Source organism: Scylla paramamosain, chromosome 14 (genome assembly GCF_035594125.1).
Source record: "Scylla paramamosain isolate STU-SP2022 chromosome 14, ASM3559412v1, whole genome shotgun sequence".
Taxonomy (NCBI): domain Eukaryota; kingdom Metazoa; phylum Arthropoda; class Malacostraca; order Decapoda; family Portunidae; genus Scylla; species Scylla paramamosain.
The window spans coordinates 9,659,923-9,684,170 of record NC_087164.1 but is presented as its reverse complement, the minus strand read 5'-3'; the positions used below and the strand labels follow the sequence as shown (position 1 = coordinate 9,684,170).

Sequence of the window (24,248 nt, the reverse complement as noted above, 5' to 3'; positions counted from 1 at the left end):
CATGAAACAGGAAAGACGTTTCAGATAGCAGTGAAGTGTTGATGTGCAAGGTATGATCGAAGCACCGAAGACATGATGAGACTCGAGTTACGAAAGGCAGAGGATCCGTATTGTGGATCAGACCGTGAGTTGATAAATGCTTGGGGATCTTTCTTCTGAAGACATTGTCACGAGCTTTAGAAGAGCGGGATGTTGAAGCCAAACAATAGTGTGCTGAAGGTCACCCTTCTCAGAGACAAGGTTAGGTGAGGTGGGTGTTTTGACAGCAAGTAGGAAAGGTGCAAATTATCCTCTCTCTCTCTCTCTCTCTCTCTCTCTCTCTCTCTCTCTCTCTCTCTCTCTCTCTCTCTCTCTCTCTCTCTGTGTGTGTGTGTGTGTGTGTGTGTGTGTGTGTGAGAGAGAGAGAGAGAGAGAGAGAGAGAGAGAGAGAGAGAGAGAGAGAGAGAGAGGCGAGGGGAGGTGGAGGGAGGTGCTTGTGAGTAAAGAATGCAAGCGTCATGTTCAGGGGATGCTTCAGTATTTAATCTTCCATCATCACTGACTTAGGAAGAGTGTGTATGTATGAAAGTGTGCAGAAAATGTTACCTTTGCACAAAATCAGTGTTGTGTCAGAATATCCGTAATTGTACTCGGAATTTATACTTATAAGGACTTCTTCCCCTTCATTGCTATTATCCGGAGGAAACAGTACAGCACAAGGGACGATGATAAACACTCTCCTAACTGCAGCGTCAGCCATCAAGATTATGTGTCAGTAACGCGCCTGCAAACATCGTAAAAGAACCGTACCTAGCACGCGCGTTCTCGAAGGTGCGGAGAGATATAGTTAATGCCTCCTGCCAAGTTTAAGTAGGGAAATAAAAAAAAAACATAAAAGGAAAGTCTCCATAACTGTGAATGATATCCCGAAAGAGCTTCCTGTTTTTTTTTTTTTTGCTCTTGCACGCTTTTACTGTTTTACATTTAGCACACGTACCGCGTTTGCCCTTGTTAGGAAGTTAGATAATCTGCTTAGTAGCTTACCTGCATGCGCTGATCGCCTTTGAAGCGCCACACTGCCAAACACAAGGAAACTGCCTACACACGCTGCTTAGGAGTCTATCGGCGCCAATGTCAGTCGCACGAGATACATCATGTAAATTACTGTGGACTCCTGTTGACTTTTAACTTCAGTGTTGGCGTGTTTAGAAAGTTGAATTTGCCACAACTAATAGTACACTTGGCGACCCGCTGACGGCAAGGCTCGGGGACAAACAAACCATCTCTAAAAGCTGCGTGTACCCAAACATCTTATTCAAATAAATATACTGTGTAATAATCCAACTCCCACAGGGACGTGTTGCGCGGCAGTCCAGTGAACCAGTGACATATGAAGTCCAATCTAATCCGATTATATCTTTTTTCGTAGATCATGACGTCATCCACTTACAATAGATACGAAGTAGTAGTCCTTTTCTTTATCTTTGGTTCTTATCTTCATTTGTATTCTTCCTCCGCGCCTTCCTTGTCTCTGTAATATCTCATCATCAGCCTCTCCCTCTCTCTCCCTCTCGCAGTTCGTCTCCTTTCCCCTCATATTTTTCCCCCTTTAAAACCGTCTTTCCCTCTAGGCTTGAGTCATGAATGCCACATCCATCCTTCCCTTTCCCTCCCTCTCTCCCTGCATCCCTCCCGTCCTTCCGCCCCTCACACTCTTCACAGTTTGATTATTTTTTAAAATATATATATTCATCCCCTCTCCCCCTCTTCCCTATTTCCTTTTCATTATTTATCCTCCCTTCCGCCAGCCAGAGAATCCATTCCTCTCTCTCTCTCTCTCTCTCTCTCTCTCTCTCTCTCTCTCTCTCTCTCTCTCTCTCTCTCTCTCTCTCTTTCCATTCCGTGCCCACTCACATCCCCCCGCTCTCTCTCTCTCTCTCTCTCTCTCTCTCTCTCTCTCTCTCTCTCTCTCTCTCTCTCTCTCTCTCTCTCTCTCTCTCTCTCTCTCTCTCTCTCTTTCCATTCCGTGCCCACTCACATGCCCCCGCTCTCTCTCTCTCTCTCTCTCTCTCTCTCTCTCTCTCTCTCTCTCTCTCTCTCTCTCTCTCTCTCTCTCTCTCTCACCTCAGCCTGGCAGGGAGGGAGCCGCGCGCGTCATGGCCAGTGCCAAGCCAGCCCGCGTGAAGGTTAGAGCGCCTCGCTCGCCTCCGCCTCGACCCTTCTCTCGGTTTTCCAGTGTGTGTATCCCTTCCATCCTCCGACACTCCTCACCTGCCGCAGCATCCCGGCGTGGCGTGTTACAGGATCTCGAGGAATCGCGTGCGGCAGAGGCGGCGAGTCCCCAGGTGGCGCTGGGAGACTTGCTAGTGTGTCTGTGAGTCTTGGGGATGACGGTGTTTACTCACGACGAGACAAGTTTATAGTAACGTGATCGTTTCATTCAAGAAAGGAAGGTGTGTGTGTGTGTGTGTGTGTGTGTGTGTGTGTGTGTGTGTGTGTGTGTGTGTGTTTCTTCACCGGTCTGTGACACACACGCACAAACACACATACACAAACACACACACACACACACACACACACACACACACACGTACAGTCAAGGCCTCCGTAGGTCAGGCCGGGAACAGTGCCGGTACAGTAGAGTGGCATGGCGGCCTCAGAGCAGAACACTGTGCAGCCAGAACAAACCTGCCTTCATGGCGGCGCTGCCCGCTCCGCCACCTACAAAGGCTTGTGTGTTGTCAAATATAAAGACTATTTTATGCACTCTAAGAGGCCGAATTGGACATTGTACGCTCCACCCCAGCGTGCCGCTCAGGATGGACTCTACACCTTTATCGGGGCCACGTCCGCGTCAAGGTACAGGTCACAAGAGGTCACAAGTCACGACCCGTCATGGCAGATCCTGCAGGCAGCGTTCCGGCACTCAGGCTTACCGAGAACCAATATGACACTGCCTTTGGCACACTGAAACGTATAAATTGTGCTGGCACTATTTCTGTCCTTAGCCACCATGCCTTTAAGCGCTTAAATTGAAACTAATAATTATTGAACCTTGAGGGGCGTGCGTTGGCAGCCTGCGTGAGGTGCTTTTTGTGTGCTTTCTTGTGAAGCTTTCGTGGTTGTGGTGATAATCTCCATGACGGCTAACCCTTACTTTGTTATAAAACAGTAAAAAACTACCCTCCATGTGTGCCTTGCTTGAATTCTGGAGGAAAAACTGAACACAAGAAATAGACTCTGGACAACCGGAAAACAGGCGAAAACCATGTAATGTATTTGGTATTTACTTCAGTTTTCACGTATGTATAGATCTTGCAGTGGGATGGAGAGAGGACAGATAACGTGAGCGATGTCTGAAGGAGTCCTGTAGGAGAGGCGGGAAAAGAAAGGTTTGTGCTAGACGAGGCAAGATCATAACTAACCATGATGGATGAGCATTCAGCGGGGTGGAGGTAGAGGAGCACACGATGTGGCAATACCCGGCACTGATAGGATAATTGAGGGCGGTGAGTGTCCTAGTTTACCCGGGTGATCCCAGGCTGGGGCAGCATAGTACCAAGCTGTGTCTCTCAGCCCATGACGCTCTTATGACGGATTTCAAGGTTAGGCGATGCTTACAGTCGGTGGGGCGCCTCTTGGCCACATGTTTCTTGTCATGGTATCGTTTACACCCAACACTCACACTCTTCCCTCGCCCCCTCCCTCCCCGCAACGCTCTCCGCTGCTCAGGGCCGCCCTTACACATCTGGGCCAAAGCACGAATACCCAGCTACGTTTAGCCCGCGAGTGTGTGTGTGTGTGTGTGTGTGTGGTGCTTGGAATTATAGAATATATGATTACCTGTACACCTCACCCATTGCGCCTCCTCACATAAGTGAGCTAAGGATAGCCTACCGTGACTGTCGCTCACAAGCCTTCATTCATTTCACCGGCAAAGACCGTATAAGCCCAAGCTGGGTTTGTTTGTCTTACGTGACACCAAGCATGGACTGGTGATATCTTACTTTTCCTAGTGCTGCGCTGTGCTTCGTTGTGTGTATGTGCGTGTGTGTGTGTGTGTGTGTGTGTGTGTGTGTGTGCGCGTGCGTGTGGTCACAGGTGTCCTTTCTCTACGGGGGGTAATTATCGTGACGTGAGTGAGGAATGAAGGAGATCTGTCATGAGGTCGCCACTGAATTTCAGATCATTACTCATCCCCACACCAGCGCGCATGCTCTCGTTGCCAAAGAGTGTCTGCAAGGATGCGTGCTTAGCTATCGTATCGGAACTCATTAGGGCGAGCCTTGACTTACTTACGTGGGGAGGCTGCCGCGTCGCTCAACATGTGGCGAGACTCGAACACGGGGAGGTAGAAGATAGAGAGAGAGAGAGAGAGAGAGAGAGAGAGAGAGAGAGAGAGAGAGAGAGAGAGAGAGAGAGAGAGAGAGAGAGAGAGAGTGCTATATGATACGAGAAAATTATGTTCTTTACTGGGGATTTAAATATGTGTAAAGTTAAAGAGATTTACGTGAGGGGCGTTATGAAGGGAAGGTAATTACAAACTCTCTCTCTCTCTCTCTCTCTCTCTCTCTCTCTCTCTCTCTCTCTCTCTCACACACACACACACACACAAACAAGCAAACACACAAACGAACAAGTCCCTTTCCTGGTGTCTGGTGTCTATCTATGCTCCGCCCTGCCCCCAGTCCACAGAAGAGTGCTCTCTCTCTCTCTCTCTCTCTCTCTCTCTCTCTCTCTCTCTCTGGATTAGTAGCAATTCACTCTTAAGCTTGTATTCTTAAACGCCTCGGCGCTCCATCCCCACCACTGCTAACAGACCGTGTGTGCTTGGAAGGGTTTTAAATATGTTTGTGATCCTATTGGTAGTTTAATCCTTTCACTACTGTTTGGCGCATCTCTCGTCAGTCACTAACCACTCTGAGGCATTTTTTCTTGTTCTGTATACAGTCAACTCCAAACATTATACCAATGAGAAACCGCAATTTTTTTCCCCTTCTTTCTTGTACGTACTTATAAAGATATCATACATCATATCATACATAAAGATATCATATTTTTTTTTTTAGTGCTGTGAACTGTTGCTTATTGCAGTGAAAGGGTTAACAAGAATCCTGCACCATTAGTAGAAAAAAAAAATCCATTAAAATTCGACACTCTCTCTCTCTCTCTCTCTCTCTCTCTCTCTCTCTCTCTCTCTCTCTCTCTCTCTCTCTCTCTCTCTCTCTCTCTCTCTCTCTCTCTCTCTCTCAGTTACCTTTGAAAAACTCGGACCCAAGCTATGTTGTACCTCCGATCAGTAGTTTTCACTCGTACTGGTTTTGAAAGATGTGATTATCATGAATAGTTGATGTATATGTAAGTCAGTGTGTGGCTGGCAGTAATGAGCTGAATACCCAATCGACAAAGCAGTTACTGTATTGATAAGAACGTGATAAGTCCAGCATGTTCTCCGCTGATATAACGATCAAGTGAGGTGAACATATTACCCCATACGTAAGTATATCTATGCGTTAACCCTCTCCACCTGTTGAAGGAAGATAGAGCAGAGTAAGTGGGAGCGAGGGATGCCTTGCGGCGCAGTAGCAGTAAAAGGTTGAAGATGTAGTGGGCAATGGGAAAAACACAGGGAATGACGAAAGCAGGAGACACGCATCAACTTGAAGCCCTGAACGAACAGACGAACAAAGTGCATGTTGAAGTGAAAGAAGGCGAATTATCCTTCAGAAAATCTTCCCATCAAGTGACCAATGCAGTTTAGAGTTAAAGCAATATTACGGCTTTGTACGGTTACGTGACTCAACAATATAAGCGAAATAAAAAGTGGTTCGTTCTATTGAGTTAGCAAGCAGACACAGAGGCAGTGTAATGCAATTATTCTTGACAGTCACACAGGTGCATAACTCAGTGTTAAAGAGCTGTTATGCACGTAGATAACTAACTGTGAGTATGGTGTCAATACGGGTATGTCATGTAAGAAGAACGAGTATTGGCATGCCCCGGATGGTTTAGTGATGATGTTGGCAACAGTGATGTGTCAGGAAGCAGTAATAATATCATTAATGATAAAATAACCCTTTCACTGCGACACGAAACAATTAGCAGCACCAGAAGCAATGCGCGAAGTCTGTATAAGCATGGACAAGAAAGTTAGCGATGATAAAGAATACATTTTGCAATTTCTTCCCAGTTCAACTTTTTAAATCGAGATGGGTCTTTGGAACATGTTGAAGTAGTCCATTTCAATTCTGAATCGTACGAAACTAGATACTTTTAGACCGATAATTCTGCTAGATACAACACACACCCGTGAAACTTTGTAAAATCTTGTAATCTTTGTCTAAATAAGAGCATAAAGCAGCCATGATACTTAGAGTGTAAAGGATTGGGTGTAGCTGTAGAACAAGTAAACATGTCTTAGAGTGATTGGTAATTAGGGAAAAGTGTACCAAGAGGCAGCCAGAGGGTTAGGCACAGTATTGTTGATAATGAGGGAAAATGTTAACATCACCAGTATACTAGTTTGGATGGTCATAGTTGTAGTGTCAGCGGCAGAGCAGATGGACAGGACAACAACGGCCGTGATGCTGAAAGTAATGCTGGCAGTGTTCAGATCCCTCTATTGAAACATTAAAAGCTGGACATCATCAGTATCTTTAAATTATGGGGAGAGAGAGAGAGAGAGAGAGAGAGAGAGAGAGAGAGAGAGAGAGAGAGAGAGAGAGAGAGAGAGAGTGTGTGTGTGTGTGTGTAGGTAATTATAATGTCAATAACTTGGTAGGAATGATTGATAGATTATGAAGAAAGTATATAATAGATAGTCGATCACAGTGCACGAGTATAGGAACCCTTGGTGTGAGTGAAGCCTGCCATCCTTCTCATGTGGACGATATCTTACTGCATCAGATTTACCGACAATATTATAGTAATGCGTTTTCTTCGGTATAGATTATTGGTCACGTATTGTGCGGCTGAACTTCCACGTATCATTTTGAAAAGTTAAACTCACACACACACACACACACACACACACACACACACACACAGAGAGAGAGAGAGAGAGAGAGAGAGAGAGAGAGAGAGAGAGAGAGAGAGAGAGAGAGAGAGAGAGAGAGAGAGAGAGAGAGAGAGAGAGAGAGAGAGAGAGCACAGGGAAGGTTGTAAAGCAGCTAAGGTTCTTTGGAATTGCTGTTAACTGGGGGTGGAGGATGTACAGGTAGCAAAAGGCTGTCCTGGTGTTAGTCAGTCGTGCAGGCTCCTCATTAGCGTCACTGGGCGTCACTTCCACACCACGGCACGAAGAGAGGCCTCACTTACCTTCACTATTCAACGTGACTGCTGTTGCATTATTCAGTTAATTCACACCACGTTTCTGACTTTAACAGATTCTCTGCGTTTCTTTCTCTCTCCTGTTCTCTCTGATTTCCATCTGCGGGTCACCTTCCTAACATCTTCATTTTTCATTAGTTGTGCGCGTAACATGACTTAACAGTATTCATTACATCTTCGTCGTTGTCAAAATGAATTCATCTCTGCTGAGTCTCCTAAGCCACGCACTCCTTCTGGTTCTTCCTTTGTTTCCTTTCGTATCCCTAAAACTGCATTGTTTCTTTGACAATAAAACATATCTGCGACTACTTTGCGATTTTCTCTACATGTAAATGAAAAGGGGGAGTCGGTGATCATGCGTCAGTTTCCAGTCCTTCTTGAACTTAATTGGTAGTAAGAATAATTGGCTTTTCTGTTGAACTTATTTATTTTCTTTTTTTATCAGATATCATCGTGGGTTTCCTTCTATTCAGCCAATATGCATTATTACTATTTTTGTGGAAACTTCCGACCATCTTTTGAAACTCGCACAGTCTCATTTGCTAATCTGGGATCGCTTGAGTGGTATTCGGTTTTATTCCTATTATGTAAAGTTTTCCCATTCTTGTCTTGAAAAATTATACGGATGAGCTACCTTTCATTCTCTCTCTCTCTCTCTCTCTCTCTCTCTCTCTCTCTCTCTCTCTCTCTCTCTCTCTCTCTCTCTCTCTCTCTCTCTCTAAGGATTGTTTTTTGTTCTTATCTTGGAGCGCCCTCATCTGTATGCTTCCTGTGCTTCTCTTTCACAACGAATGATATCACAACTACCCAGGTGTTTATGATATGTGAAGGCCACATTATGTGTATGTTCTTCTGATTCTGGCATCCGTTACTAGCACATACATCACTTGCTGATTCGTGTCCCTCCTTCATTTAACACTTGCTCTGTTATTTTTCATTTTTCTTTCTTTTTTCCTCCTGATTAACCACTTTGAAATATTTCTTCTTGCTCTACAGCTACTTTCAAGCATCATACTAACTAAATATACTCTCTTAATTCTTCCTTTTCTTTCTTGTCGATGCTTATAAAAAAAATCATTGCTTCTAATTTTTTAATTGTTGCATATTGCAGTGGGATGATTAAAGTCGTCAGGCATTAATTGTTTTTGTGACATTTCCACCAAGACGGTTTCTGGATGTAATGATTTCTCTGTCATTACAAATTATGCTCACCATACTTGAACTTTGATGGCAGTTTGCTATGTTACCTTATCGGCTGGAAATATTACCTTCAGTTTTATTGTTTTATTGTGGAAATTCGACTTTCTATAGGGTGTGTACATTATGAAGGCGGAAGTTGAGTGGAGAGAGGATCACTGCGGTGCCTGGTGTGCGGTGCTCGGCTCTGATAAGGTGATTACCGCTCGCTTACTTGTCCTTCCCAGATAAGATAGGGAATGTGAAGAGTACCAGCTCATAAGGAAGCGAAGCACTCTGTGTGACGGGAGCATCTCGAGGATCTCTCGCTCCCTCCTCGTGGTTGTGAGTGAACCGGAGCCTCGACACATCACCGTCTTGGGTTCACGTCTGCCTTTGAATCTTCTGAAGTGACATTTGTTTGCGTCAATGAAAGGAGTGTATCGAGTCGCCACTCCAACCGTAGTTTTTATAAATTCTTTCCGATCCCAGTCAGTAAAATAACATTTCCATATTTCACTGAATTCTTAAATGTTACGCATAACAAAACTGAACTAGATATTGGAATAAAAAATTGAATATCACTCGACTCAAAAACTTATTCGCAGCGTTTGAGTCGGAAATCGCGGGATCTTGTTCCGAGCGTGGAATAACACGTGTCTTTATTTTAGGCCAGACGAAGAACATCCGGGGGCAACATGTGTTTTATATTTCATAGCCGAACATGTAATTTCCACTTTGCAATTCATCAACTTTGATACAGGTTTATTATGCACCCATCTTTAGTAATCTGGACCACGCGCATGTTTTATTTACTTATTTTTATCAGTAATGAAATGTGTCACTGTGTTGTGCCCCGGCAGCCTCACTAAATACTGTGATGCCTGTGTCGCGTCCTGCCCAGCCACGCCGCGTCACCATTCTGGCTCCTATTTCCTCACTTTACTGAATTTGGTGACTGTGACATAGTATCGTTTATTAATACTAGAGGGGAATGATGTGGTAGCCAGGAAGAGCTATTCTGCGCCTCCTTAGTGACCTGCCAAGTGTTGCGTCTCGCCCACTTCTTAAACTGACTCTTCATACTCGCCTAATAAATGAGTTTGTATTCAGCCTTTTTACCTTTACCTCTTGCTCATCCTCTGGCATTCCTCTCCTCCTGCCTTGCTTCCCTTGCCTTCCTTCTCTCGGCATGACTGCACAGACAACACACCTAAAAGGAAATCACCTTCATGTCTATATTTGATTTTTAACCAGAATCTGATTGCAAAAGTGTGTACTTATAGTTTGTAAGATACTAAGGCACCTTAAGAACTACAAATCTTTATTTCCTAAACGTTAATTAATTAAAAAGAAAACTAGAAAATTGTAACAATAAATGTATTAAATCATTAATTTTCAAAAGGACTGTTTTTTAATTAATCGTCATCTCGTTCCCAATATTGTATATTATAGGTGTCACATATTTCACTATCGTCAGCATCTGACCTTATCATTCGGCACAGCCTAACAGCCTCTTCCCTGATGCGCCACTGATAACTCGGCGCCTGCTGCCTCTCGCCACCCGCGGCCAGGTGTGCCTACCGCTGCCTCAACACCTATCCGCTCGTAAACTATTTCAGAATATTTGACAACATGTCGGTCATTATGAAATATAAGTTAATGTGTGTGCGTATGTGTGCGTGTGTATTTGTGTTTGTGTGTGTGTGTGTATATATATATATATATATATATATATATATATATATATATATATATATATATATATATATATATATATATATATATATATATATATATATTGTGTGTGTGTGTGGAGAGAGAGAGAGAGAGAGAGAGAGAGAGAGAGAGAGAGAGAGAGAGAGAGAGAGAGAGAGAGAGAGAGAGAGAATATACCTATTATTTCTGTTACCAAGTCACTGATAACTACAGTGTTCACGTCCAAGACGCGCACGTCAGGTGGGGGCGCGGCGAGAGCGTGTTTGGACCCTTGTGCAAATTAGCTCCGGTAGAGTGTTTTTTGATCACGTGACTGCGTGACGTGTTCATGACGTTAATAGATCATGCGACCCACACACCCGGCCACCTCACGGAGCCCCTTACCTCTATCGCCAAACGCTCCCCAACATAGACCGCTCCCGCTCATCGTCCCCACACCTGCTACGTCTGTGCATGGGTCGCCACCTGTTCTCGTGGTACACAACTTCGATATGCTGCTGGTACATTATAGTGGAAATCCCTGTTGATTCTGAACATATTATTTTTTTCGTGATAAGAACTTCCCATTGTGATTGAGACGCAGACCTTGATTTACAAGAGTTTGGACAACAGTGTGATGTTGACTTGATGGTGAGCTGCCTTGTGCAAGTGTGAAGTGTTGGTGTGATAGCAGGGAGTGGCCCTGATGGTTGATGATTTTTAGGTCTCTCAAAGAAAAATACCAGAATTATTTTTGCTATAGGTTTCAAACTGTTAATTGATAACCCGGTGTTTGTCTTGCCTTGCCATCCGTGTCGTGAGTCTTTTCCTCGTTTTGTTTATCTGTGAGTGTTATCATGCATTTGTTTACTTTCATTTCATAAACAGGAAAACGTGAGTTGTGTCAGTGTGTGTCAGTGTGTGGCTGAGCCGCGCGCCTCACGCTGCCCTCGGAACGATTGACACTTACAGGCATTGAGCTGTTGTCGGTGTTTGCTGTGGTGTGTTTTGGTGCAGGTGAAAGGTTTTATATAAAGAAATGTCAAGGCAGTGTGTTTGATCATCTGTGGTGATTAAAAAAGAACCGTTTGACGTGATTCCTGGTAGTGCTGACGTCAGGTCCCGAACTGGGGGCGACTCAAGGCAAAATGTAAAGAAAACTGCAGTGACATAAAATGATTATCAGGGTGCCATACACTACGCCCCCTCAAGCCGCTGCCGCCCCTCACGCCACACCACGCGCCAAACTCCCACCATGCCGTGCTTGAAGCGGAAAGGCGAGCCCACCTCCCCGACGGAGAAGGAGGAAGGGCGCGGCTTGCCTGAGGAGGAGCCGGAGCAGGTGGCCAGGGGGCGAAGCAGGGCCATGCATCTCTTCTGCGGCCTGCTGGCTACCCTCGCAGAAAGGATGGCCTGCGGCAAGTACAAGAGAAAGAGACAGGTAAGGTAACTATGTATATGTATTTGTGTGTGTGTGTGTGTGTGTGTGTGTGTGTGTGTGTGTGTGTGTGTGTAGGTGGGTGAGTGGATGGGTGTGTTGTGAATGAGTGAGTAAGTGTGGGCGTGGTTAATGCTGTACCCATTTGTTCATTATTAGTAATGCGCTAAACGTGACTTTTTCATTTGTGGTGTGGGGCTCCCTTTCCTTCACCCAGTGAAGGTGAGGGTGCACGTCATTCCCTCATAAAGCACACACAGAAGAAGAAATGGCTCCAGTGTTATTTATGGGACAGTTTGATAAATTACTGGATACCTTTGCTCTGAATCTATTTAACTGTTTTGAAGAACACGTATAGAGAGAAAGCAAGGAACGTACAGTATAGCTAGGAACTGTGAGGATAAGCATTTCTGGTCTAGCTAGTGTAACATGGAGTCCTGAGAAAAGACTTAAGGGAAGAAGAAACCTCAATGCAAGGAACATAGGATAAACACGACGGCAACAATACGGTATGTGGTGTGTGAGATATGCAGATGGCGAAATCACGGGAGCACCATCAAGGCGAGTGCAGGAGTGTTGGCCAGGAATGGAAATTAATAAAAGGTGTAAGATGAGGAAAGCTGGCAAAATGAGGCACCTTTACAGCCATCACATGTAACATTATTTTACAGTGAATTTCCACCGCCATTGCGTGAGTCTGCCTCTCAGGTGCGGGGACAGAAAACATCTGCGTCACTCCACCGAAAGTGAAAAGAAATGTAGATATAATATGAAATTTATATAATGAAAAACGGAAGGTGGAAAACGCACAGCACTCACAGAATCTAGAAAGAACTTATTTATGAGTAGATGATAGAGACACAGCGAAGGGGAAATTTTGAGTGTTGATGATTACTCTCTCTCTCTCTCTCTCTCTCTCTCTCTCTCTCTCTCTCTCTCTCTCTCTCTCTCTCTCTCTCTCTCTCTCTCTCTCTCTCTCTCTCTCTCTCTCTCTCTCTCTCTCTCAAGAATTTTAAAGCTGCCACAAGGAACGTGTATTTACAAGTACATCAAAGAAAGTAGAATTACATGTTGCGTCATCATCAACAATCTCACGTTCTTGAATGGCACGAATATAGTTGAGTGGAAGCAACCTACTCTTATAAGCTTATTTGCAAACATTTTTAGTGTCAGTAAGTATTGACTATTTCACTTTGATACGAGGCAAGTATTACGCCGTACGTAGTATATAACATCTTTATAAGCATCTGCAAGAAAGTTACGGGTGAAAAAAGAGTAAATATTGCAATTCCTACCCAGTTTAAAGATTGGATGTGGCTGTAGAGCAAATAAAGATGACTCAGAGTAATTGTAATTAGGGAAAGGTGTACCAAGTGGCAGTCATCAGCACGGCAGCAGCAGAATGACCAGAGACAGATCACGAAATCGAGGAGCATAAAAAAAAAAAAAAAAAGTGCCCTGTAAGGTGTTAGTTTGGAAGCTGCACTCTGGCCGTGACCTTGCATCAGTAACGTGACACGAGGGAGTGACAAGTAAGGCTCATGATGCTAGAACGAAGGTGGAGACTCAGACGCACACAGCACAATACGTATGCATCTAATCATCTTTCACTTGAAATAGATGGGCTGTGATGAGAATTGATTATCACAGAAACCTTATCAGCCCTCACTGAAAGAAAAGTTGTGGTGTCCTTTCTGACTCACCGACATCACACACTCATCCTGGTTCAGTTTTAGCTTAGGATGTTGATTAAAGGCAGAGATTGTGTAAGAATGTACTCGTAGATATCATATGTAGGTTAACAGTGGACTGACTGATCAGTTAAAGCCCCTGCAACAAGTGAGCATCATTACGAGGAAGAACATCACTCAGAAGGATCAAGGAGAACAATGCACATAGGCCTATTTTCAGAATCCCTCTCTCACCACGACTATTTTCAAAGGCCACAGAGATGACCAGCCGCGTTCTCTATAGTGTTTCTACCGTTGATAATGTAGAAATCTTGCTAGTTTACTACTTCAACCATAAAATCAGACTCAAAAACCCGAACAACTTGAACTAAAGCCTTTTAAAATTAGTAGATGTGCGGCGCGGGTTTCAGAATATTGGTTGCATTGTCATCCCTATCTGGCTATCAGTTCGTCAGATGAAGACCATACGTACTTTCCAGCCTTCCAACAGGTGCCTCGCTCCTCGTTACCTTGCCCGCCGCTCCTCTTCCTCCTGTAGAGTGAGTGTACGAGTATGAAACAGGATCTTTCTTTCTTTCTTTCTTTTTCTTTTTTCCCCCTCATTTATAGCTGAGGCCGTTGAACTGACTGCTGCTGGTGTGTCCCGTTTACCCTTGCGGACCCGTGCACTCGCCTTTCCACACACACACACACACACACACACACACACACACACACACACACACACACACACACACACACACACACACACACACACACACACACACACACACACACACACACACACACACACACACACACACACACACACATTGAGGCGTTATTATTATCAGTTTAGGTCTGCCACTACTACTACTACTACTACCACTACTACTACTACTACTACTACTACTACTACTACTACTACTACTACTACTACTACTACTACAACTACTAGTAATGATAATAATAATAATGATGTTTAACGACATCACCACCACCATCATTATCATCACTATATGCATGAGTAATTTCACACTAAGATTGAGAGCAACAGATGAAGTCAAAACAAGCATTACGTTATTTTGCATTTTCACTAATTTATTTTAATTTATTTTTTCCTTTTACCGCCTCTTATCCCCACCCCGTCCCCCACCCAACCTCCCTCAGCCAGCCTCCCTCACCTAACTCCGTGTTCTGCAAGGCTCACAGCTCCATGCGACCTTGCTGTTACGATGCCAGAACTCAGTCAGTCAATCAATCAGTCTTTATAAAATCCCGAGACAGCTGCAGAAGTGGTGTGTGTGTGTGTGTGTGTGTGTGTGTGCGCGGCCCCTCCCTTGATGATGTTGTTGTTGTTGATGTTGGTGGTGGTGGTGGCGGTGTTGTTGTTGTTATTGTTGTTGTTGTTGTTGTTGTTTCCTGGGTGACCTGGCGAGGCTCGTGACCCGTGCGTGTGTTGGCGGAGAAAAGAAAGACTACACACAACCAAGCTGTTCCCTCCCTCGTGTGTGTGCTTTTTTTTTTTATGTTCTTTCCTTTCTTTTTTTTTCTCTCTTTTCTTATTCCCTCCCAATCCTTTCAAGGCCCATCGCATCCCTTCCTCTGCATCCGTCAGCTGTTCTCTCTCTCTCTCTCTCTCTCTCTCTCTCTCTCTCTCTCTCTCTCTCTCTCTCTCTCTCTCTCTCTCTCTCTCTCTCTCTTTCAGATTTTCTTTTTTCTTTTTTTTTCATTGTTTTAAAAGTTTTTACAATAACAAAAAAACACACCAATAAAATGAAGTAACAAGAAGAGCAGTATACATCACACAAGTTTCCTGATAGACTTTCACTTACAAAGTAACATAAAGCTCATGAAATTTCACCCATGGAAAATATAAAAAAATATATTCATAAAATAACATTGCAGACCCACAGTATTTCGTCATCAACATCATAGAAGTTACTGGAAAAAATTACAGATTAAGGTTTAGAGGCTCAATAACAAAGTCATAGAACTCCTGGCGCTACCTCTTCCACCTAGAAAATTGCCATGAGCCAGGATGAAAACCGACATAATATTGGACAGTGTTGACAACAGGGAAGGCGCACGTCTTTGAACACCAGTAAAATCATAGAAAAATACGAGTAATATAGATTTGAACACGTGAGTGAGATTGTGGTGATGGTGATGGTGATGAGACTCTGAGGAAGACAGTTGTCGTAGAACGTTAGAGAAATAAAGTTCCCCTGCTTTATCTTGTTTCATCACCACAAGTCACCACCACAATCCCATTCAAATATGAATAACAAAAAAAAAAAAAAAAGTCACGCACATCACAGTACGTATACACTTCCTTATCACAATACGTACTTCCTTATCTGGTGCGTAGAAAGAAATTAACATGAAGGCTCCCTAAGTACATTTGCTTGGCTCGTACTCATCTGTATACCTGAAACTTACTCCTCCAGGCTCTGTGTACGATAGATTCATTCAGGTGTGGGTAAGTGTTTCTGGTGAGACTGCAGCACACAATAGCGGTCTGGGTCTGTTGCTGTAGTTTGTGAATGTTTGGTGGTGCCGCTAAGGGACGTACATTGCAAGGTGCTCCTGTTTGGTTAAGTATAATATTGTTATGTATATACGTATATGTTATTATTCCAACTACTATTTGTTCGGCTTATTGTCCGCATGTCTTCTTGTTTCACTCTCTTTGTCTACCTTTCCTTCCTCGCTGTTTATTTATCTATACGCAATATATTGTTTGTTTGTTTGTGTGTGTGTGTGTGTGTGTGTGTGTGTGTGTGTATAATTCGCACATGGTCTTGTGGATCACGCGCCGGACAGCTGATCGCCATCCATTACTCTTCCAGAGAGATTTTAGAGTTTATATTGTGTGGTCCATAGGTGATCTTTCCCACACCACCCACTTCATCCTTTTGCTAGGAGAGAGAGAGAGAGAGAGAGAGAGAGAGAGAGAGAGAGAGAGAGAGAGAGAGAGAGAGAGAGAGAGAGAGAGAGAGAGAGAGAGAGAGAGAGAGAGAGAGAGAGAGAGAGAGAGAGAGAGTGTTAGTGTTCCCAGTGTTATTTTTACTGAAGAAAATACTTAATCTTCATTTTTGTGCAAAGCTGAGTGTGTCCTTGATGTGAGAACGTTTTCTTAGCCTTACAAAGAGTCTTGAATGTTTACAATGCCCGCATATTTGTCACTGTTATGCTCCTTAATTCATCCGCGGATATCAAAGCTCACGGCACCAGCTGGTTAACAAGGGACCCTCACCACTGATCTGTTGTCACCCTCTTTCTTCTGTCTCGCTTTTCGTGATTCAAATGCTAGGTCGTACTGTTGAATGCCGCTCACCCAACTCTCTTGTTCCCTGAGTCTCAAACATCAGCTGGGTCGTGCTATTCTGGCTTCATCGACTCTCATAATGTGGAATAGTTATCCTCTATCCTGTCCACACGGTTTCAAAAAGTGTGTAGACCCGCTTATGGATTATGTACAGGTAACCCAGTTCGCGGTTTCCTGGTGTTTTTGGGGAGCCTGTCTTTCATTCTACCGACGATCGTGGAACTGATATAACTGATGCTCGTGTCTCCTTTTTGTGACCACCTCTAGTTTTTGAAAGGCTGATAGCAAACGTACCGTGTTTCCAGACTTATTTTTGCTCCCATTCGAAGATGCAAAGCGTCTCACTCTGACAAGCGTTAATTTTATCACTTGCATTTATCTATTTATCTTAATTTATTAGCTAATTGATTATTATTATTATTATTACATATATATTTTTTGGAACAGCAATAAGTTTTCGTGGCGGTGGTTACACATGCTTCAGTGTATACCAAGATCTATGCTGGGAATCTGTAGGGTCGGCAGGTCACCTTTGTGATCTTCATCATGGAACGTGCGGTGTCGGAGTGCGAGCCACGCAATGACCTTGTGAAAGAGGTGATGCTCAGGCAACTGGAATCTTTAAAGTGGAGCACGGTTGGCGGAATCGAGGTTAAAAGGATTGAGGTCACCACACACAGGCGTTATCTTCACTGTTCCTCAAAGCTATGAAGAAAAATTAACGTTTTTTTTTTTTTTTTTATCAAAATGTTATTACATGACTGTTAAGAGGCATAATTAAATTACTAAACACGAGAAATGTATAGATGTCACTTGTTACGAAACGAGAATCGTCCACAAACGTTGATATTGATGCAGAGAGTTTTAAATGGACTCCGAAAAATGCTTTGAAATAGCACACACACACACACACACACACACACACACACACACACACACACACACACACACACACACACACACACACACACACACACACACACACACACACACACACACACACACATCCCTGTTATGACCAAATGTTGCTTCTTAAGTAACCGTACACCTGAGAATCAATTAGTAACATTAGGAATGATAAATATGTTCAGAATGCCGTTACGGATACCTGTTGACATTAATCTGTGTGTGTGTGTGTGTGTGTGTGTGTGTGTGTGCGCGCGCGCATATTTTTCCTTAAATTTGACTTATGTGCAGTCATACACACGTACATGGCTGTCGTTAATAAGAGTAGAGATGAGAAAAATTCTAGGAGAAATCTTTCACAGCTCTGACAAGGACATTTTTTAAACAAACGTTTCTCTCTCTCTCTCTCTCTCTCTCTCTCTCTCTCTCTCTCTCTCTCTCTCTCTCTCTCTCTCTCTCTCTCTCTCTCTCTCTCTCTCTCTCTCTCTCAGAGTAGTCTTTCTTTTTTGTAAGAATTCCAGTCACTGAATAGGTAAGAATTAAATTAGGCTGGTTCAAATTAATACTTTATGAGATATTGGTTGGACAGTCGTTCACTTTTGATTTATTTAATGTAATGTTACCAGCCTCGGTGTGTGGTGCACTGCCTCACTTAGCACGTCGACGGGTGGCAGATTACCACAGGTGTTCGTCCCAGTGACTCACGCCACAGCCCGATATGAACCTCTGTGAGCATCTAGACACACCCACCCACCCACACCCACCCACCCACCCACCCATACACACACCCACCCACCCATCCACCCATACACACACCCACCCACCCATACACCCACCCACCCACCCACCCACCCACCCACCCACCATACACACACCCACCCACCCACCCACCCATACACACACCCACCCACCCACCAACCCACATACACACATACACACCCACCCACCCACCCACCCACCCATACACACACCCACCCACCCACCCACCCATACACACCCACCCACCCACCCACCCATACACACACCCACCCACCCACCAACCCACATACACACACACCCACCCACTCACCCACCTACCCACCCACCCACACACACACACACACACACACACACACACACACACACACACACACACACACACACACACACACACACACACACACAGCGATACATAATCCAACACAAATACAGAACCAAAGTCACGATCATGGGTAATCTCTTTAGGATGCAGGAAGTCGTGTTAAGATGTCTGTCAAAAACACAGAGTCAGGACTTAACATCCAAGCAACATGTGTGCCCCTGGTAGCGTGTGCACCGCCGCACTCTCCATCTCGCTCCTCTTCCCGGAAACACAACACTCAACACTTTAGTGAGTGATCTTTTCCCTTTACCAACCACTTTCACCAACACCACCCATCTATCTAGATAATTACCACTTACCACCAAATGTTCATGATAAAACTGCCACTAGAGCTATAAATACACTCATATATAATTTTTTTTTTTATTATTTTTTTATTTTTTATTTTTTTAGTTCATGTATGCTCCGTTAATATTTTAGTACCGTAGCCTTGGTCTCAGTGGCGCCTCCGTCTCTTGCCGCAACGCATCCATCACCTCCTATCATATCTAGAGTAAAAAATCACCCACATACTGGTCTGACGACACCACGACGCTCCCCGAACCACTGTGTTATTGGAGAGGCGACGCCCTGTGTTAGGCAAGCAGCAGAGGAGGGTGGGGAGTGGGATGCATGACTTTCCCTTGCTTCACATACTCACCTCAACACAGCCGCCATTCAAGAAAATATTCGTGTGTAATATTGTGTTTTTTTTTTCACCAGGAAATGACTTTTTGACTTGATTTTTGTAGTTATGTATTTAGTTTGTAAATTAATCATCGAGTAGTAGCACTAGTAGTAGTAGTAGTAGTAGTAGTAGTAGTGGTGGTGATGGTGGTGTTGGTGGTGGTGGTAGTAGTAATAGAAGTGGTGGTAGTTGTACTAACAGTAGTATGCAGTTATGGAAAATTATTGTAGTAATATAATTCTCTCTCTCTCTCTCTCTCTCTCTCTCTCTCTCTCTCTCTCTCTCTCTCTCTCTCTCTCTCTCTCTCTCTCTCTCTCTCAATACTTAGTCTTAGTGGGAGCCAACAATTTATCATGCATCATCATCTACCCTCTCCTCCTCCTCCTCCTCCTCCTCCCTCCTCCCTCCTCCTCCTCCTCCTTCTCCTCCTCCTCCTTATCTTTCTTCCTTCCTCTCCTTCATTTCCCCGGGTCTCTCTCTCTCTCTCTCTCTCTCTCTCTCTCTCTCTCTCTCTCTCTCTCTCTCTCTCTCTCTCTCTCTCTGCCGTTCGTCAGCACTTTGGAACCCTCAGCCACTCACCTCGTACTTGCCTTTCCCTCCATCCCAGCCCCCCTCTCATCTCATCGCTCTCCTCAGCTCCTCCCTCTCACCCAATCTCTCTCTCTCTCTCTCTCTCTCTCTCTCTCTCTCTCTCTCTCTCTCTCTCTCTCTCTCTCTCTCTCTCTCTCTTTTCCTCTCAGTTTCCTTTCACCAGCTCACCGCCCACGTTTTCTCCACTCTCCCTCCCTCCTCCTCCTCCTCCTCCTCCTCCTCCTCCTCCTCCTCGCACATTGTTAGTCTCCTGCTTTCGTACACCATCGATCTCCTAATCCTCTCTCTCTCTCTCTCTCTCTCTCTCTCTCTCTCTCTCTCTCTCTCTCTCTCTCTCTCTCTCTCTCTCTCTCTCTCTCTCTCTCTCTCTCTCTCTCCTCGTACCCTTTCTGTTATTTGCTCTTCACTTCCCTCGCCTTCATACACATTCTCTCCTCTTCCTCGCTTCTCCTTGCATTCTCGTTAATTCTGATTTGCTCTGTGCTTTCGTTTACTTACCTTTTTTTCTTTTCCTTTTTCTGTGTTAATACGGATTCACTTATTTGGCTTCGAGCACTTTAGTAAGATTGTTTGTTGATGTTGAGAATTATATACACCTCTCTCTTTCTTTCCCTCATACAGTCGCAAACAAAACATTTCAACAATTACTCTTCCAGGGAAACAGTAGGAAGGGCAGCATGCATGACCTGCACTAACAAGGTCGGTCCAATCCCCTCAGCCTCGCAGCGCAGGGGAGATTAAAGGCAACGGCATGTTAGTCTATATTAAAAGCAGTGCGGATCGACCTCGCCCGTATAAGTAAACGAAAATTGGATGCTTCTTTAGAACACTGTAGATAACAAAGGATGCCTGTTGGGAAATGGATTAGAGAGGGGTGTGAAAGCGGGAAATCTAGTAAAGAAGTTAATGTGAGAATAGAGAATGGTAAGGTAAGATTGATTCAGAAGGGTGTTGTTGTATGCGAAAGATGAACAGGGTGTTCAGATATTGGGCTTATATTCTGAAACGCTTTGTTCTTTCATTACGGGTGTTTTCAAAGGACACAAGGATGATAAGTCGGGTTCTCGCGAGGTGATTTGCCTGCTGATGATGTAAAATCTTGTTAAACTTTTACTACAAACCTGAAAATGTCTTGAAAACACTAATAACATCCAGTATAGACTTAAAAGTAGTCGAGATAAGATACAGAAACATTTAAAACTATGATTCTTGCATGTAAGTTGACTTACGACACTTCAGGATAGCTTATAGATCACAAAGCAAGTGTTGGAAGAAGGACGGTAAGAAAAGAAGCTATGACTGTAAATTCCAAGATACGTTAAGTTCGTGTGTTACCTGACTGACTCTCGGGGTGTCTGGAACAATGGCAGGCAGGTGTGCGTCACCATTTTGGCCTCACTCATGGCGGGTCTGGATGGAGACTTAAGACAAGGGTTGCCATGACGACACTTGGCGCTGGACTGATGGCATTAAGTTACTGACGCTAACGAAGTCACTAAGCGCTGTTGTCCCTCGCTGACTTGCCCTAGCGTAAGTTATTGTGAAGTGGTGCTGCTGTGGCTGAAACCTGGCCCTCTTTTAGTCACTGGTTATGCATTGGTGTGGTGTTGACGCTGTGTTGCTGTGACGCTAGTGTAGTACTGCTGAGGTGTTGCTGTGGGCGTAATTCTGGATGTCCTCGTGTTTTTTTTTTTTATGTAGGAAGGACACTGGCCAAGGGCAACAGAAATCCAATAAAAAAACATGCCTACTGAAATGCCAGTCCCATAAAAGGGTCAAAGCAGTGGTCAAAAAATGATGAATAAGTGTCTTGAAACCTCCCTCTTGAAGGAACGTTGTACTGGCATTATTGCAGTACTGAAGTGGTATTGATGTACTGTTGCTGCATTGTTGTCATATTGTGGTATTGTTATAGTGTTGGTGTGGTATTGTATCGCTTGTGTACTTTTGCTGTATTGTTGTAGTACTAATGTATCGCTGTTGTATTGTTGTATTGTCTGTAGTGTGCTGTGATATTGTCGTGGTGGGGTACTGGTGTTGCTGTATTGTTCTTGTATTGTTATGGTATGGTGCTGCTGTGGTGTTGTGGTACGAGTATAACTGGCGTATTGCTTGTGGTATCACTGTGATGCTGCTGTGGTCACCGTCAGCCGGTCATGCGCAGGTTTTCTGGTATCAGTCAGTATTGCTATGGTGTTGCTGTGGTAAAAATGTATCTTGCGCAAACCCTCGTTATCGAGAAATATTTTTATGGTCACAATCATTCTTATCTCTCCTCACCCGACCTCCTTAAATTGATTGCTCATTAGCCGGGTTTCCTCGATGCTTTGTTTCCTTGCTCACTAAACAGATTGAGGACGTTGTGCGCGGGTTTAAGGAGATTGTCTGGAATTTACCTACGCACGCACGCCGCTGAGTAAGGAGAACATTTTAAACAATTCCTTTTTTGTTGAGGCTCGGGGCTTATTATAATTACAGTGAAGTACGTGCAGGTTTAGTGTAATACAAAGGGAGTTGTGTGTGTGTGTGTGTGTGTGTGTGTGTGTGTGTGTGTGTGTGTTCATTGTTGAGATAAACAGCAAATATGGATTTCTGCAATGTGTTTTTTTTTTCCACCCCCTTTTTTTATTTAATTTTTGTGGTTATTCTATTGTTTGCAGTTAGCTAAACGTAATACATTACTACGAATTCGGACTAGTGGTGATTTTTTTTTCTCATGTGATAAAATTAACCAGATACTAAGAACATGGACTGACGATACTGTTTATTTATTTATTGTGTGTGTGTGTGTGTGTGTGTGTGTGTGTGTGTGTGTGTGTGTGTGTGTGTGTTTGATCATGTAAACTAAATTTGATTAATAGGGTTTAGCGATACTACTTATTTGTACGTCCAGACAAACATGACCCCGCGAATGCTGGAGACTGTGGATGCGAGGATGTTACAGCGTCTTTTGTGAGTATCTGCTGGCGCTACGGGGTCTGCGCGGAGAACAGGGTGATAAGGGTGAACACGATGTTAAGTCCACGCCGGGTTGTGACACAGGATGCGAAGCGATAGTGGCGACTTGCGCAGCTGTTATTTGTACGGCTACGACTCTTGACATTACTACTGCTCCTCCTCCTCCTCCTCCTCCTCCTCCCCCCTCCTCCTCCTCCTCCTCCTCCTCCTCCTCCTCCTCCTCCTCCTTCAAGACAAAGAGCTCCTCTAGCCTCCTCCAGTTACCTCCATCGCCTACCCATCTCTCTCAGGCCAGCGCAGTTCAGCTTCTCATCTCGCCTCGTGTTCCGTCTATCGTGACCTCTCCCTGTGGCAGCCTTGTGGCAGTCCATTTTGGTCATGTCTCGCTAACGCCTTGCTTACTTAAACATTCCAGGATTAAATAACTCCATTATTATGTCTCTTTCATGCACAGTAATTAATTCTCAAAATGCAAAACAGAACAAACCTGTGAGGGGGAAACTGGTTGTATTCGTGTTCTTCCTTAGTGTTCCTTTGTTAGATTTATTCATATCGTGGTGGATTCTTTGACTCGGAATACACGCACTAGTGATGTGAAGATTTTTTTTTTTTTTTTTTTTTTTTTTTGCATTTCCCTTTCATTGTGGTTAAAATATAAGTGTTGGAACTCTTGCTGTTGTGTTTCCAAAGTGTTCATTGTGACTTGTAAGGTTCCCCTCTGCGAAATAGTCACGTTGTGTATCTACTTATCTATCTGTCTGTCTGTGTATTTTATCTTTCTATCTTATTGTTTTGTGTATGATGCTCCTCGACTGTCTGCTTGTCTATCTGTTACCCTTTGTTTACTTTTGTTTATTTACTGTGACGCCTCTTATCTATCTCCTTGTCTGGCGAACTATAAATCCTTTTTTTTATATATATATATTTACTTTTTTTTTTAATTTGTGTTACTATATATCTGTCTTCCTTTCACTGTTTATTACTTACGGCGCCTCTTTTTTATCGACCTGTCTGGCTAACAATATATATTTGTCTCTCTTTTTGTATGTAGGTATATTTTGACGCTTCTGTTTGTCCATCTGTATGTCTTTCTTTATGTGTATACTTTCTATCTGTTTGTCTGGCGATTATTATTATTTATTTTATTTTTTTCTTTATGCCTCAGTCTCTCTATATTTTTCTCTATATCTTGCTGTCAGTGTTTCGATCTCTCTGTCAGTCTACATACGTATTTTGTATGTGTATTATAATGTTGTGTATTTATTGTAAGGACTTTGTTTGTTATTTTTATCTTTCTTTCTTCTTGTATAGATATGCTTTGTCTTCTCTTTTCTGGCATTATCTCTCATTCCATTCGTCTGTCT

At 43.8% G+C, this 24,248-nt stretch overlaps 1 long non-coding RNA gene across 1 annotated transcript in view; it reads left to right on the top strand.

Annotated features, from left to right (window-relative positions):
* Positions 1 to 2,084: 2,084 nt before the first annotated feature.
* LOC135106821 (uncharacterized) overlaps positions 2,085 to 24,248 on the top strand; it is a 48,497-nt gene continuing 26,333 nt past the window's right edge. Inside the window, exons 1-2 of the long non-coding RNA XR_010271474.1 lie at positions 2,085 to 2,216; positions 11,071 to 11,623. This is a non-coding gene — a long non-coding RNA (uncharacterized LOC135106821). The remainder of the gene's footprint in view (positions 2,217 to 11,070; positions 11,624 to 24,248) is intronic.